Genomic DNA, 17264 nt, shown 5'->3' with positions numbered 1-17264 from the left:
ACGAGTACGGTTGGCAGCTCGTGTGAGGGCGCGCCCGCCCAGCTCGGGCAAGGAACTCGGTTGGCACACGGAGGTGTTGCCTATTTGTAAAATTGGCTAAGTATGAAACTTGGTGTTTCCCAAGTATACTTGTAAAGCCCCGTAAACATTGTAGAGTTGAATAATATATTTTATTCGGGCAGACTCATTGTTCAGGGAGTTGCCCCTCCCTTTACACTGTGCAATTGTGTTCTTCATGTATAATTGCTGATGATAATTGCCTATGCATATGGGTGTTCATTGGCATAAAGGAAACATAATAATACTTGGTTGCGAAAAAAAAACTAAGTAGACTAATGGTTAGGCGTAGTCCATGAACATAAGTATTGGTGAAAAGAAAGTGTTCGGTGGTGCCGAACCTTGCCAAGTACGGTTGAAAGAGTACTGTAGGCCTGGGGGCGTGACACGCGGGGTTCCCATGTCGCTCGCGCCATTTTGGGGATGGTGCACGCCCCTTGATACCTGCACGATGGGCGAGCCACCGACGGAAGGTGCGCGGGCGACCCTTGTTGCGTGCCCGGATGAAAGAGGTGACCACGTGCGGACGAGTCAGGATGCGGTCAGGTGTGTGACGTGCGGCGACGGGTATTATCGGCGAGGTGTTGGAGCCGACCCATGGGTGCGATGGTGCACACGAAGGGACGCGGCGGTTCGTTGGAATGGGGCGTGTCGAGGTTATGTGGCAGGTTATCCAGGCATGCATGTTGATGGATCCGACCCTTGTTATCCTTGAGAGACACGGCCCTTGGGCGAAAGGATGCGTATAAGTAAGGAGGATGGTGTTCGACGAAGGGACATCGAACTCAGACTTCCACATCACAAAACAAGTGCGAAGGAAGGAGTTGGGCAAAAACGGAAGGAAGAGAAGGACGCGGGTAAGAGGGCCGCACCGGCGGGCGGATTACAGAGGGCGGGTCAGGCTTGGTAGCGCGGACAGGCAGAGCGGGCGGGTTACAGTCCTGGCAAGTAGGTCGTACTGCATGCGGGCCATGCACCCTCACTATGGACCGCACCGACGGGCAGAGTTTGGGCGCCGCGGAAGGGAAATTCGGGCGGACAGGTTCGCAGTTCAGGTGTGGAGTTGTGTCGTGCAGGCCGCGGGCCCGTGCAGCACGACCACATGACACGACAGGTTGAAAGAATAATTGAAGAAGATAAATTTATGGTAAGTTATTTTCGCTGCATTGTTAAGAACACTTACTGGAAAATTGACCGAGTGTTGAAGTAGGCGCAGACCGTGTACTCAAGTATTGGTAAAAGGAAAAAGTACGGCGGTGCCGCACCCGCTTATGCGTGGTTGAAATACTACCACTAGGATAGGAGTGTGACATGGGGTCTCCCGGTCCCTCCTCGACAAAGGTCGCCAAATTGCGGGGTACCCGGGGATTCCATGTCCCGCCTTGTCGAAAGCATCCCAAGTGCGGGAAATTTGGGGTTTCCATGTCTCGTCGCGATGGAAATCACCCCAGGTGCAGTAAACTTGGTGTACATCGAGCCTGCAACCTCACATCAAGAAAAAGGCTCGGTTGGTCAAGAGAATGAAGGTTTCTTCATTGGTAAAGGACCTCGCTAAGGATCAAAGGTTGGAGTCTCTTCTAGAGCTAGTCCACCATGGACTATCAAAAGTTGAAAGAAGGACAGAGTGCCGGGGAACGAAGCGCCGAAGAAACAAAGTGCAGAGAGGAGGAAGGACTCGACTTGTGCTTGGGGGATATTATTTTCAAGGGTTTAGGGATTCGCAATGACCAATAAGAAGCTTCAATGAGGGAAATTTACGAAAGGGTTTTCCTCTCTGAGAGAGAGAGAGAGAGGTTTTTCCCTGGCAGAGAGCCAACATCTTGTGTTCTTGTTCTTATGTTTTTGGCACCAGTTTGATGAAAGTAAACATACATGCATTAATAAGAAGAGAAGAAGATTAAGATAACACGATAAATTGAAAAAGAGCTTCACAAATTGTTATCAAGTCTAGAAGAATCCCGCTATACCCCATTGCCCCAGATTCTTCAACGCGGTATCGGAGCTAAGGTGGCACATCAAGGAAAGGGAATCTCAAGAACATCCGCAAGGTTGAAGCATCAAGCCAAGAAGTCTCAATCACATCAAGGACAAGAAGGTCTACCATCTATCATTCCTCATGGAAGACTAAAAGCAAGAAGAAACGCCTTGTATAAAGGCACCTACAAGAAGAACAAATCAAAGAGGGACCTACATCAAGCAACACCATCTTGAAGAATGAAAGGCACTACGAGTCAAGTCATCAAGCAAGTCCATTTGAAGAAAGCAACTTGAACAACATCAAGATCTAAGGAAGGAAAGCCATCAAGTCTTCAAGAAGAAAGCAAGTTCACTACATCTCAAACTCTATCAAGTAAGTATGCGTCCCCTTCTGAGTATACCTCAGTGTCCTTTTGCAAGGAAAGTAACAAATTGGTTGGGGCCACTACATGTCCAAAGTCGAATGGTTTGGATGCCAAGAGTATGGACGCTACAAAAGGGATTTTCCTAAACTTAAGAAGGACAACAACAACAAGAGAAAAAGGGAAGAAGCTCATGTAACTCAAGAAGTGAAAGAAGACGACAAGAAGCAAAAGAAGGAAGATCCTCCTAGGACTAAGTCAACCTCTTTGCTTAAAGTCTTCTTTCAAAGGGGGTAGAGGTCTCATTGGGGGTCCCATTTATGGGATTCAAGAGAGGATGATATAGAGGCGAGAGCAGATGAAGCAAGAAAGGCTACACCAATCGAGGAGAACTATCAAATAAAGCCGCGATGATAAAAGCATAATCAAGGTGAGGTATGTATGCATCAAAGTTTAAGTCATGTCGCCATATATATTGATTGGGTCATGGGAAAAGTTCTAGAATCACGATCAAGAATAAAAGGATCTCTTTCGCCAACGACATGCTCGGAGGCATGTGCTACAGTGGAGTAAAGGTCAACATGAAGAAGTGCTCTCATAAGGAGTATAAGGTGGTTGACCAATCAATCCAATAAGAAGCAAATGAAGAACATCACGGTCACAAAGAATAACTATTTGACAAGATTCCTCAACATCTCTCGAAAGAAGGCACGACAACTCTGACAAAGGAAGAAAAAGATAAAGGACCCTTGACACCTACGAAGGCCTTGGAGATAGTAAGGTGCAGATAACGGAAACCCTGAAATTTCGGGTTGTGCGCCCATGGAAACCCAAAATTTCATTCGGGTGGGTTGTGACGTGTCGTGTGTGGGTGCCTGTGCAAACGGGTCGGGTCGTGTCATGTCGTGTCATGTGAGGGCACCCAGGGCAGACGTGGCCATATAAAAAATGCTAAGTTGTGAAGGGGGGTGGGCCTTGTGCACGATCGTGCTGCCCGTTTGCCCGAATCTCCCTTGTGACTTCGTTTTGGTCGTGTGTCGGAGCCCATGTAAACTCGTTCGTGCGGCTCGTTTGCCGTGTGAACTTGGTTCGTTGGTGGGTCGTTGTCGTTTGAGGGTGCCCATGTGAACTCGTTCGGGCGGGTCGTTTCCCGTGTGAACTCGTTCGGGCGGGTCGTTTGAGGGCGCCCGTGTGAACTCGTTCGGGCGGGTCGTTCGGGTGAGGTCCATATCAAAAATGCTAAGTTGTGGCCCGAGGTTGGCTTTGTGCATGTTCGTGCAACTCGTTTTCCCAGCTCTCCCTTGTCGGTTCGTTTCGGTCGTTCGGGCGGTCGTTCGGGCGGGTCGTTTGAGGGCGCTCGTGTGAACTCGTTCGGGCGGGTAGTTCGGGTGGGTCATTCAGGCGGGTCGTTTGAGGGCACCCGTGTGAACTCGTTCGGGCGGGTCGTTCGAGTGGGTCGTTCGGGCGGGTCATTAGGGTGGGTCGTTCGGGCGGGTCGTTTGAGGGCGCCCGTGTGAACTCATTCAGGCGGGTCGTTCGGGCGAGGGCCATATCAAAAATGCTAAGTTGTGACCCGAGGTTGGCTTTTTGCACGTTCGTGCAGCTCGTTTGCCCGGCTCTCCCTTGTCGGTTCGTTTCGGTCGTTCGGGCGCCCATGCAAAATCGTTCGGGCGGGTCGTTTGAGGGTGCCCGTGTGAACTCGTTCGGGCGGGTTGTTCGGGCGAGGGCCGTATCAAAAATGCTAAGTTGTGACCTGAGGTTGGCTTTGTGCACATTTTTGCAGCTCGTTTTCCCAGCTCTCCCTTGTCGGTTCGTTTGGGTCGTTCGGGTGCCCATGCAAAATCGTTCGGGCGGGTCGTTTGAGGGCGCCCGTGTGAACTCGTTCGGGCGGGTCGTTCGGGTGGGTCGTTCGGGCGGGTCGTTTGAGGGCGCCCGTGTGAACTCGTTCGGGTGGGTCGTTCGGGCGGGTCGTTTGAGGGCGCCCGTGTGAACTCGTTCGGGCGGGTCGTTCAGGTGGGTCGTTCGGGCGGGTCGTTTGAGGGTGCCCGTGTGAACTCGTTCGGGCGGGTCGTTCGGGCGAGGGCCGTATCAAAAATGCTAAGTTGTGACCCAAGGTTGGCTTTGTGCATGTTCGTGCAGCTTGTTTTCCTGGCTCTCCCTTGTCGGTTCGTTTCGGTCGTTCGGGTGCCCATGAAAAATCGTTCGGGCAGGTCGTTTGAGGGCGCCCATGTGAACCCGTTTGGGCGGGTCGTTCGGGTGGGTCATTCGGGCAGGTCGTTTGAGGGCGCCTGTCTGAACTCGTTCGGGCGGGTCGTTCGGGTGGGTCGTTCGGGCGGGTCGTTTGAGGGCGCCCGTCTGAACTCGTTCGGGCGAGTCGTTCGGGTGGGTCGTTCGGGCGGGTCGTTTGAGGGCGCCCGTCTGAAGTCGTTCGGGCGGGTCGTTCGGGCGAGGACCGTATCAAAAATGCTAAGTTGTGACACAAGGTTGGCTTTGTGCATGTTCGTGCAGCTCGTTTACCCGGCTCTCCCTTGTCGGTTCGTTTCGGTCATTCGGGCGCCCATGAAAAATCGTTCGGGTGGGTTGTTTGAGGGCGCCCGTGTGAACTCGTTCAGGCGGGTCGTTCAGGTGGGTCTGTCACGCCCCCAAGCCTACGGTAGTCTTCCAACCGTGTCGGGCGAGGTGCGGCACCACCGTGTACTTTCTTTTTATTAATATTTGCACACATGGACTACGCCTTTCACATAAACATACTTAATTCGTCTTTCTCAATTAAGTAAAATGCATTAATCTTCATACACATTCATAATCAATATGCAATTAAACCATGAACATAACAATTGCACACAATTATAGAGGGAGGGGCAACTCCCGAACAAGTTCGCCCAATATCAATATATTATGAAATTCTTCAATAATACATACAAGTCTGTCGGGCAAAGTCCTCGACCAACACTTAGAATCTTTTACAATATAGGCATAGACAACCTTTTTACAATTCAATGCCAACCTCTCTTGGTAGGAGCGTGCTCACCCGAGCCACCAGAACGCCTCCAATTCGATTCCGCACCAAACTGCCTTTTACCATGTACCGTCGTCCCACAAATAGTCCCTTGGTAAAACTGCGCACTTCTCTTATGCGCATGAGAGATGCGCACTTCTTGCTGCGTCCTCTTTACCTCTAGATCGAATGTAGAGAGAGAGCGAAGTGCTTGATGATGAAATGAAGCCTCTGAGCTGCCAATATATACGCTGGCTATCCATTCGATGGAGGGGTGTCAAGCTCTCAAGCCGACCCCCTAAAACATGTTAGGAGCCCTTGCTTTATTATTTGGTAGGTCGGCGTTTGCCCAAGTGCAAGGCCTCCCTATGCCCAATATAAAGCTTCCACACTCCATCGCATATTTTCCTTAAGTTACATATGCGACTTTGGAATGTCGCATTACAACTCGCCCTTTCGTCGCACTCTGCTCGGTCGCTGTCGTTCGTCGCATTGCTGCTGCCCGTCGTGTGAAGGGGCGCCCGCCCATCGTGCCCGGGTCGCCCTTCCTTCACACCGTGCCTTCGCTGCCGTTGAACCGCGCCCGCCTTTGTTGAATCGCGCCTGCTGCTGTCATACCCGCGCTCCACACAACTGCGTTGTCCACCCGCATTGTCCGTCGCTCGGGTCATCTGCCCATCGGGCGTGGGTCGCCCACGGGTCGCCCGCCCGTCGTGTGCGGGTCGCCCACGGGTCGCCCTTCTATCCACCGCACCAGATCGTTTGTCTGCCGCCGCACCAGCTCGCCCTGTCCGCAGCTCGCACCGAACCTTAACTTTTCGTGCCTGTTCGCCAGCTCGGGTGACCGCACCCGCAGCTCGGCTCGCTGTGTATGTCCGCCGGCTCACCGTGCACGGGTCGCCCGCCCGGGTTGCTTGCCCGTCGTGCACGGGTTGCCCATGGGTCGCCCGCCCGGGTCGCCCGCCCGTCGTGCACAGGTCGCCCATGGGTCGCCCTGCCGGGTCGCTTTGTTGTCTAACCGTTGTGTGAAGGTGTTTTGCCCGTCGCACACTTGCGCAAGTTGCGAGGGCGTTACACTCTCCTCCACCCGAAAACATTGTCGTCCCGACAACACATCATCCTGGTAGCTCTCCACCAAGACTGACATCAACCATGATGTAGACTCCTCCATATAAGGCAAACATCACTGCAACATATATAAGGTCTCGTCTTCATCAAGTCATCTCCATGTGCAAATTGCCCATGCATATCAACAAGTGCTACACATCCTAGTCATGTGCCAATACTCATCTCCACGATCCCATGCTCAGGTCCATGGAAACCCCATCTTTCTGCAGCATGTCACGATCATCATACCTGCTCAAACATGCTTAAGGGCTCACTGCCTTGAGTAGCCAACAATGAGCCCCATCTTCTATGTCATCTAAGAAGATGTGGAGGGAGAAGAGCCTGAAGGCTCTCCCTCACTAATCAGCTCAATCCATCTGTCAGGATCCTCAACCTCCATCCTTTGTAGATATGCTTCCCGATCTTCCTTCTGGATATTCGGCCTCACATATATCTCATCATCATCATCATCCTCCACCAGCTCTAGCCTTCTTGACAAGTCCAAGATGCTATCCGAAAGTGATTGGATGACCAATGACTGCTCTGCAAGCTTTGCCTCTACCGTAGACAACCGCTTGTCCATTTTCCCCTTGTCCTCCATTTGCATTCCTCCCAACTTATGATCAGGTTTTGTCACACCAATGGTTGGAACACCAATGGGCACATCTTCCTTTCCATCATAAATGAAGAGTTTCCTCAAATTTGGTACAACCATAGCCTCAAACTGTTTCATGAACTCCATCCCCAATACTGCCTCATAGTCATCAATCCGCACTATAGTGAAGTCCACCTTTCCAGTCCATCCACCAAGTGTAGTGTCCACCTTTTCGGCCATACCAAGGATTGCCATAGGAGGAGAATTCACTGTCTTCATTTGTGCCTTCACTGGTACAAATTTCAGCCCAAGTCTCCTTGCAGTATCTTCACTCATGAAGTTATGTGAAGCCCCACTATCGATCATAGTGAGTACATCGGCATCACCAATCTTCATCTGAACATACTCCAACCTGTTTCTTTCCGGATCTCTCCTAGAAGCCACTTCCGTAGTAGCAGCGGCACCAAGTATCTGCATCATCCCTACAGAAGCATTGTCATCCTCATCAGGTTGTGTAACAGCGGCCAACTTTGGTTCAGAGGGGCAATTCTTCACCACATGTGGTCCTGCACATATCCAACACTTCAAAGGCTTCTTTGCTTTCAGACTATCATCTGATTTTGGAGTGTCCTCCTTCTTTTTTCTTTTGGCTTGTCGGACTTCTTTTTCTCATTAGAAGTCTCATCGTAGTGGTCCACCAACCTGTCAACCGCAGCAAAAGCTTCCTCAAGTGTTCTAATTTTCTGCCTCTTCACCTCATTGCATGCCCAAGGCTTCAACCGAATAATAAAGTTGAACACATTGTCCCTTTCCGCCATGTCGGGAAGTTCCAGAGCTGCACTTGAGAACTCTCGCTGATATGCTTGTAGGCTTCCGATTTGTTTGATGAACTTGATCTTCGTCCTTGCTTCCCACGTTTCATCCTGAGGACTGAAATGGGTCTGCAAAGCTTTCTTCATGTCATCCCACAAAGTGATGTCATCAGCATTACCATTGATAATCTGATCCACCCTCCTTCGCCACCACATCTTGGCATCATTTGTCAGGAATTGAGGCCACCTTGACTTGTGTCTCCCCATCAGGTAGACTCAATCGTTCCAAGTACTGCTCCATGTCCCACAAGAAGTTGCCAAGAGTCTTTGCACTCCTTGTACCGTCATAAGATTCCGGTTCTTTGACCTTCACATGAGGCACTCCTCCACCTGAGTTATGTCTCATGGCCCTCTTCAATACCGCAATCTCATCCTTGGCTTGATTGAGATTTTTATTTACCTTGTCAAGAGTTCCTTTCAAGTTCACGATCTCTGCAAGACCCTGATCTCTTGATTCTTCAACCCACTTGACCCTTACTTCAAGTTGTGTACACATAAGATCGGTGTACTCATACTGTGTCTTGAGCTCATTATGTTGTGCACGGAGTTCTTCAAGCTCTTCCCTGACCTTTGAGATGGCTTCTCGCTCTTTAGCAAGTGAGTCCACATCTTGGTTCCAGGAACTCTCCAAAGTCTGCATTCTTTCAATCACTTTCTCCATGAACCCAAGAGTAGTATCCTTCACGGTGTCCTTCATTGTATGGCTAGACCCAGCTTGAGTGTTAGCTGCCATCTTTTTCTGCGACCTAGTCTCAACCATTCATCGGCTTCCCCTGTAAGAACCTTGTCCAAGTCTCCATGAGCAACCCTACTCTGATACCACTTGTCACGCCCCCAAGCCTACGGTAGTCTTCCAACCGTGTCTGGCGAGGTGCGGCACCACCGTGTACTTTCTTTTTATTAATACTTGCACACATGGACTACGCCTTTCACATAAACATACTTAATTCATCTTTCTCAATTAAGTAAAATGCATTAATATTCATACACATTCATAATCAATATGCAATTAAACCATGAACATAACAATTGCACACAATTATAGAGGGAGGGGCAACTCCCGAACAAGTTCGCCCGATATCAATACATTATGAAATTCTTCAATAATACATACAAGTGTGCCGGGCAAAGTCCTCGGCCAACACTTAGAATCTTTTACAATATAGACATAGACAACCTTTTTACAATTCAATGCCAACCTCTCTTGGTAGGAGCGTGCTCACCCGAGCCACCAGAACTGCTCCAATTCGATTCCGCACCAAACTGCCTTTTACCGTGTACCGTCGTCCCACAAACAGTCCCTTGGTAAAACTGCACACTTCTTGCTGCGTCCTCTTTACCTCTAGATCGAATGTAGAGAGAGAGCGAAGTGCTTGATGATGAAATGAAGCCTCTGCGCTGCCAATATATACGCTGGCTATCCATTCGATGGAGGGGTGTCAAGCTCTCAAGCCGACCCCCTAAAACATGTTAGGAGCCCTTGCTTTATTATTTGGTAGGTCGGCCTTTGCCCAAGTGCAAGGCCTCCCTACGCCCAATATAAAGCTTCCACACTCCATCGCATATTTTCCTTAAGTTACATATGCGACTTGGAACATCGCATTACAGCTCGCCCTTTCGTCGCACTCTGCCTGGTCACTGTCGTTCGTCGCATTGCTGCTGCCCGTCGTGTGAAGGGGCGCCCGCCCATCATGCCCGGGTTGCCCTTCCTTCGCACCGTGCCTTCGCTGCCGTTGAACCGCGCCCGCCTTTGTTGAATCGTGCCCGCTGCTGTCATACCCGCGCTCCACACAACTGCGCTGTCCACCCGCATTGTTCGTCGCTCGGGTCATCTGCCCATCTGGCGCGGGTCGCCCATGGGTCGCCCGCCCGTCATGTGCAGGTCGCCCACGGGTCACCCTTCTGTCCACCGCACCAGCTCGTCTGTCCGCCTTGTCCGCCGCACCAGCTCGCCCTGTCCACAGCTCACACCGAACCTTGACTTGTCCTGCCTGTTCGCCAGCTCGGGTGACCGCACCCACAGCTCGGCTCACTGTGTATGTCCGTCGGTTCACCGTGCACGGGTCGTGCACGGGTCGCCCGCCCGTCGTGCACGGGTCGTCCACGGGTCGCCCAAGGGTCGCCCGCCCAGGTCGCCCGCCCGTCGTGCACGGGTCGCCCACGGGTCGCCCTGCCCGGGTCACTTTGTTGTCTAACCGTTGTGTGAAGGTGTTTTGCCCGTCGTGCACTTGCCCAAGTTGCGAGGTCATTACAAGGTCGTTCGGGCGGGTCGTTTGAGGGCGCCCGTGTGAAGTCGTTCGGGCGGGTCGTTCGCGTGGGTCATTCGGGCGGGTCGTTTGAGGGCGCCCGTGTGAACTCGTTCAGGCGGGTTGTTCGGGTGGGTCGTTGGGGCGGGTCGTTTGAGGGCGCCTGTGTGAACTCGTTCGGGCGGGTCGTTCGGGTGGGTCGTTCGGGCGGGTCGTTTGAGGGCACCCGTGTGAACTCGATCGGGCGGGTCGTTCGGGTGGGTCGTTCGGGCGGGTCGTTTGAGGGCGCCCGTGTGAACTCGTTCAGGCGGGTCGTTCGGGCGAGGGCCGTATCAAAAATGCTAAGTTGTGACCCGAGGTTGGCTTTGTGCACGTTCGTGCCGCTCGTTTGCCCGGCTCTCCCTTGTCGGTTCGTTTCGGTCGTTCGGGCGCCCATGAAAAATCGTTTGGGCGGGTCGTTTGAGGGCGCCCGTGTGAACTCGTTCGGGAGGGTCATTTGGGTGGGTCGTTCGGGCGGGTCGTTTGAGGGCGCCCGTGTGAACTCGTTCGGGCGGGTCGTTCGGGTGGGTCGTTCGGGTGGGTCGTTTGAGGGCGCCCGTGTGAACTCGTTCGGGCGGGTCGTTCGGGCGAGGGCCTTATCAAAAATGCTAAGTTGTGACCCGAGGTTGGCTTTGTGCACGTTCGTTCAGCTCGTTTGCCCGGCTCTCCCTTGTCAGTTCGTTTCGGTCGTTCGAGCGCCCATGAAAAATCGTTCGGGTGGGTCATTTGAGCGCGCCCGTGTGAACTCGTTCGGGCGAGGGCCGCATCAGAAATGCTAAGTTGTGACCCGAGGTTGGCTTTGTGCACGTTCGTGTAGCTCGTTTCACGGCTCTCCCTTTTGGGTTCGTTTCAGTCGTTCGGGCGGGTAGTTCAGGTGGGTCGTTCGGGCGGGTCGTTTGAGGGCGCCTGTGTGAACTCGTTCGGGCGGGTCGCTTGGGTGGGTCGTTCAGGCGGGTCATTTGAGGGTGCCCGTGTGAACTCGTTTGGGCAGGTCGTTCGGGTGGGTTGTTCGAGCGGGTCGTTTGAGGGCGCCCGTGTGAACTCATTCGGGCAGGTCGTTCGGGTGGGTCGTTTGGGCGGGTCGTTTGAAGGCGCCCGTGTGAACTCGTTCGGGCGGGTTGTTCGGGTGGGTCGTTCGGGCGGGTTGTTTGAGGGCACCCGTGTGAACTCGTTCGGGCGGGTCGTTCGGGCCTGTATCAAAAATGCTAAGTTGTGACCCGAGGTTGGCTTTGTGCACGTTCGTGCAGCTCGTTTGCCCGGCTCTCCCTTGTCGGTTCGTTTCGGTCATTCGGGCGCCCATGAAAAATCGTTCAGGCGGGTCGTTTGAGGGCGCCCGTGTGAACTCGTTTCAGGTCGTTCGGGTGGGTCGTTCGGGCGGGTCGTTTGAGTGCGCCCGTGTGAACTCATTCGGGTGGCTCGTTCGGGCGGGTCGTTTGAGGGCGCTCGTGTGAACTCGTGCGGGTGGGTCGTTTGGGCGAGGGCCATATCAAAAATGCTAAGTTGTGACCCAAGGTTGGCTTTGTGCACGTTCGTGCAGCTCGTTTGCCCGGCTCTCCCTTGTTGGTTCGTTTCGGTCGTTCAGACGCCCATGAAAAATCGTTCAAGCGGGTCATTTGAGGGCGCCCATGTGAACTCGTTCGGGCGGGTCGTTTGAGGGCGCCCGCGTGAACTCGTTCGGGCAGGTTGTTCGGGTGAGGGCCGTATCATAAATGCTAAGTTGTGACCCGAGGTTGGCTTTGTGCACGTTCGTGCAGCTCGTTTGCTCGACTCTCCCTTGTCGGTTCGTTTCAGTCGTTCAGGCGGGTCATTTGAGGGTGCCCGTGTGAACTCGTTCGGGCGGGTCGTTCGGGTGTGTCATTCGGGCGGGTCATTTGAGGGTGCCCATGTGAACTCATTCGGGTGGGTCGTTTGGGCGAGGGCCGTATAAGAAATGCTAAGTTGTGACCCGAGGTTGGCTTTGTGCACGTTCGTGTAGCTCGTTTGCCCGGCTCTCCCTTGTCGGTTCGTTTCTGTAAGGCCCTCGCGACTCGGGCAGGTGCACGACGAGCGAGCACCCCTTCACACGACGGATGTGTGACGCGCATGACGAGCCGAGGCACAGGTGCAGTCACCCGGCGAGCCAACGAGCTGGCGGTTAGGCACGGCAAGCTGAGGTGCGGTCACCCGAGCTGGCGATTAGGCACGGCAAACCGGGGTGCGGTCACCCGAGCTGCGGATGGGCGGTGAGTTGATATGTGGGTGCGGCCACCTGACGAGCCGGTGCAATGGACGAAAGGGCGACACTTGGGCGACCCATGCACGATGGGTGGGCGACCCTCGCCCGATAGGCGGACGACCCGAGCGACAGTCATAAGCGATGGCGGTTGCAGCGCGGGCCGGTTCGATAGCAGGCGGGCGCGACTTAACAAAGGTGGACGCAGTTCAATAGCAGCGGGCGCGCAGGTGCGAAGGAAGGGCGACCCAGGCCGGCCCCCCTTCACACGACGGGTGGCAGTATTGCGACGAACAGCGGACGACCGGGCATAATGCGACAAACAGCCGAGCTGTGGTGCGACGTTATTATGCGACAAAATGTATGTGCGACGAAAGGAAGCGCTTGAATAAACCAATTGTTGGGACCTTTATGTATATACGATGAACAATAAGCCAGGCCGATGTGTTAATATGTGTGTTATGGGTGTGGAGTAAAGGATATGGGGGTCGGCCTTAAGGTTGGACACCCCTCTCCAAATGGACGATAATACATGTATAAACATATTATATGGTGGCTTGTACGCATATATAAATATGCATGGTTAATTAAAATAAAAATGTAATATAATATATATAATACGTGGGCTTCTATGTAAGATAGTGGGGTTGGCCATGGATGGTGCGCCCCCCTTAAAACATAAGGAAGAGAGCATATATATTGATGGAGATGGAGCTCATTATCTCCATCGAACTTTGCTCAAGTGTCTTCACATAAAGACAAGGGAAAAGTGCGAAGGTCTTAAGGAGATGCGCATTCCTCATGCGCATAGAGATTAAGAGGTTCTTGCATATTTTGGGATTGGCTTATGTGGAGGTTTATCACAGTTGAGGAGGTTCTATACACGATCTTGGTGCAGAATTGTATGAGCGTCTTGGTGACCCGTGTGGGTACCCGCTCTTGGGCAAAGGTGCATAGACGTGTATGTAGAAGGTTGTCTTATGCCTTGTTGTAAATATTTCTAAGTGTTGGCCGTGGACTTTTCCTGGCACACTTGTATGATGTATTATTGAAAGGTTTCATAATATATTATTATTGGGCGGACTTGTTCGGGAGTTGCCCCTCCCTCTATAATTGTGTGCAATTGTTATGTTCTCGGTTTAATTGCATATTGGTTATGAACGTGTATGAAGATTAATGCATTTTTCTTAATTGAGAAAGATGAATTAAGTATGTTAATTTGGAAAGGCGTAGTCCATGTGCATGAGTATTGAAAAAAAGAAAGTGCATGTGCCGCACCTCGCCAGACACGGTTGAAAGACTACCGTAGACTTGGGGGCGTGACAGGTGGTATTAGAGCTCGGTCGGAGCTGATGAGCAGGGTTTCTCGTGAAGATTTCAAGACTCGGTTTGAGCAGGGTTGCTCGTGATGAAGGTTATCGAGGACAGTTTGGGTTACATAGACTTGATGGTTTGTGGTAAAGCCGTTCAAGCCCTGGTAGACATGAATGTTGCACATAGCTTTATGACTACACGGTTAGCAAAAGAGACGGGGCTGACATCTATTATGGAGGACGAGACAGTGGACTCTAGAGCTAAGGTGGTCGGTTTGGTACACGATGTACCTATACAGGTAGGAGAATGGAGAGGTCGGTTGGACTTCATAGTGATGAAGTTGAAGACCTTCGACATGATATTTGGATGAGATTTCTTGACGGGCAGCAAGGCTGTTGTTGTCCCCTCCCGTGAAGAAGATGTTGCAAGCTTGACTACGGTGGAAGAAGAACTTGAGGATGATCAAGTTGAACCAGGATTGTGCAGCTTATCGACATGGATGGGTGAGGTCACTCATATGGAGGAGCCTCATATTGATAAAGTAAGTATGGATACTTGTGTTTCATTTGGACATTTGGTAGATGGATCATGTGTAGGATAGGGCAAGATCAGCTTGCCTAAGCAAGGAGACATCTTACCATGGATAACTATGATGGAACCTTGTATGAAGAAGCAAGGGTTGTTACCTGCTGAAGGACTTGTTGAGGTTGCTTGCTACCTTGAGATGGAAGGTGCAAGACCCCGAGACAAGGGAGGAACTTGATGAACATTATGGATGATTTGGGTCATGCTTTAGCCACATGGCTAAGTGCCTGGCATGACTCATGGACAGGTTGAAGGGTACACCTTTGGGTGGACTTCTCATGGCTGAGACCGAGAGATAGTCTTGATGGACACCTTGGTAGAAAAGCTGTGATGGAAGGGACTCGTGATGATGATGCTTAGATGAACTTCTCATGGCCGAGACCAAGGGATAGTCTTGGTGGACCTTTGGTGGAGGAGCTCATGATGACATGGGATCGTTGTGACTTTTGGGAGACTTCATACATGGTGGACTTAGAGAATTCGATGCATTGAGGAGCCGAGGTCAGGAGACTTTGATGCAGTATGGGATGCATACTTCCAAAGTACATGTATGGGCATGGCTTGGAAGGGTGACTTGATGTGGAGGATCGATATGAGACACTTTGGAGTGATGGAGTTACGATGATGAGGCCTTGGTGGCTACACTTGGACATGGGTTGAGCCGAGACTCAACTACTTTACGCACATGATGATGTTGGGATAGATGTGGCTGATCACTTGTAGCACATTGACACCAACACACCGTGGACAGCATGTTGCAGATGAGGTGCATGGAGTTACGTGGACCTGAGCATGGATTATGGGAGTTGATTCTTGATGAGTCGGGGATGTGACAGGATGCTTTCAGGAATGACTGATGGTGGCATGAGGATGTGCATTCTCATTGTTTGGGTGTGATAGTTGGATTAGCTACCCAACTAGTTCAGATATGAGGGTCGACAATGTGCAGAGATGTGCCAGCATTGTGTTGGAGTATCATGACAGCAGTTCACATGAGGACGACACATGGTGGTTATCATGGATTGAGATGAATTTTGTTGATGTCGATCTTGGTAGAGAACTACCAAGATGGTATGTTGTCGAGGACGACAACGATTTCAGGTGGAGGAGAATGTAAGGCCCTCACGACTCGGGCAGGTGCACGACGAGCGAGCGCCCCTTCACATGACGGATGTGCGACGGGCACGACGAGCCGACGTGCAGGTGCGGTCAATCGGCGAGCCGACGAGCTGGCGGTTAGGCACGGCGAGCTGAGGTGCGGTCACCCGAGCTGGCGATTAGGCACGGCAAACCGGGGTGCGGTCACCCGAGCTGCGAATGGGCGGCGAGTTGATATGTGGGTGCGGCAACCAGACGAGTCGGTGCGATGGATGAAAGGTCGACCCGTGGGCGACCCACGCACGATGGGCAGGCGACCCATGGGTGACCCGTGCCCAATGGGCGGACGACCCGAGCGACAGTCATAAGCGATGGCGGTTGCAGCGCGGGCCGGTTCGATAGCAGGCGGGCGCAACTTAACAAAGGCGGACGCGGTTCAACAGCAGCGGGCGCGCAGGTGCGAAGGAAGGGTGACCCCGGCGGGCGCCCCTTCACACGACGGGCAGCAATATTGCGACGAACAATGGACGACCGGGCATAATGTGACAAATAGCCGAGCTGTGGTGCGACGTTATTATGCGACAAAATGTATGTGCGACGAAAGGAAGCACTTGAATAAACCAAGTGTTGGGACCTTTATGTATATATGATGAACCATAAGCCAGGCCGATGTGTTAATATGTGTGTTATGGGTGTGGAGTGGAGGATATGGGGGTCAGCCTTAAGGCTAGACACCCCTCTCCAAATGGACGATAATACATGTATAAACATATTATATGGTGGCTTGTACACATATATAAATATGCATGGTTAATTAAAATAAAAATGTAATATAATATATATAATACGTGGGCTTCTATGTAAGATAGTGGGGTCGGCCATGGATGGTGCACCCCCCTTAAAACGTAAGGAAGAGAGCGTATATATTGATAGAGATGGAGCTTGTTATCTCCATCTAACTTTGCTCAAGTGTCTTCGCATAAATAACAGGGAAAAGTGCGAAGGTCTTAAGGAGATGCACATTCCTCATGCGCATAGAGATTAAGAGGTTCTCACATATTTTGGGATTGGCTTATGTGGAGGTTTATCACGGTTGAGGAGGTTCTATACACGATCTTGGTGCAGAATTGTATGAGCGTCTTGGTCACCCATGTGGGTACCCGCTCTTAGGCAAAGGTGCATAGATGTGTATGTAGAAGGCTGTCTTATGCCTTGTTGTAAATATTTCTAAGTGTTGGCCGTGGACTTTGCCTGGCACACTTGTATGATGTATTATTGAAAGGTTTCATAATATATTATTATTGGGCGGACTTGTTCGGGAGTTGCCCCTCCCTCTATAATTGTGTGCAATTGTTATGTTCTCGGTTTAATTGCATATTGGTTATGAACGTGTATGAAGATTAATGCATTTTACTTAATTGAGAAAGATGAATTAAGTATGTTAATGTGGAAAGGCGTAGTCCATGTGCATGAGTATTGAAAAAAAGAAAGTGCAGGGTGGTGCCGCACCTCGCCAGACACGGTTGAAAGACTACTGTAGGCTTGGGGGCGTGACAGTTTCGGTCGTTCAGGTGCCCATGAAAAATCGTTCGGGCGGGTCGTTTGAGGGCGCCCGTGTGAACTCGTTCGGGCGGGTCGTTCAGGTGGGTCGTTCAGGCGGGTCGTTTGAGGGCGCCCGTGTGAACTCATCGGGGCGGGTCGTTCGGGTGGGTCGTTCGGGCGGGTCGTTTGAGGGCGCCCGTGTGAACTCGTTTGGGCAGGTTGTTTGGTTGGGTCATTCGGGCGGGTCGTTCAGGTGGGTC

The sequence above is a fragment of the Pinus tabuliformis genome, chromosome 7 (assembly GCF_031772625.1).
Source record: "Pinus tabuliformis cultivar Carrire ecotype Pingquan chromosome 7, CPIR1, whole genome shotgun sequence".
Taxonomy (NCBI): Eukaryota; Viridiplantae; Streptophyta; class Pinopsida; order Pinales; family Pinaceae; genus Pinus; species Pinus tabuliformis.
The sequence above is the reverse complement of the archived record's forward strand: the minus strand, read 5'-3'. Positions refer to the sequence as shown.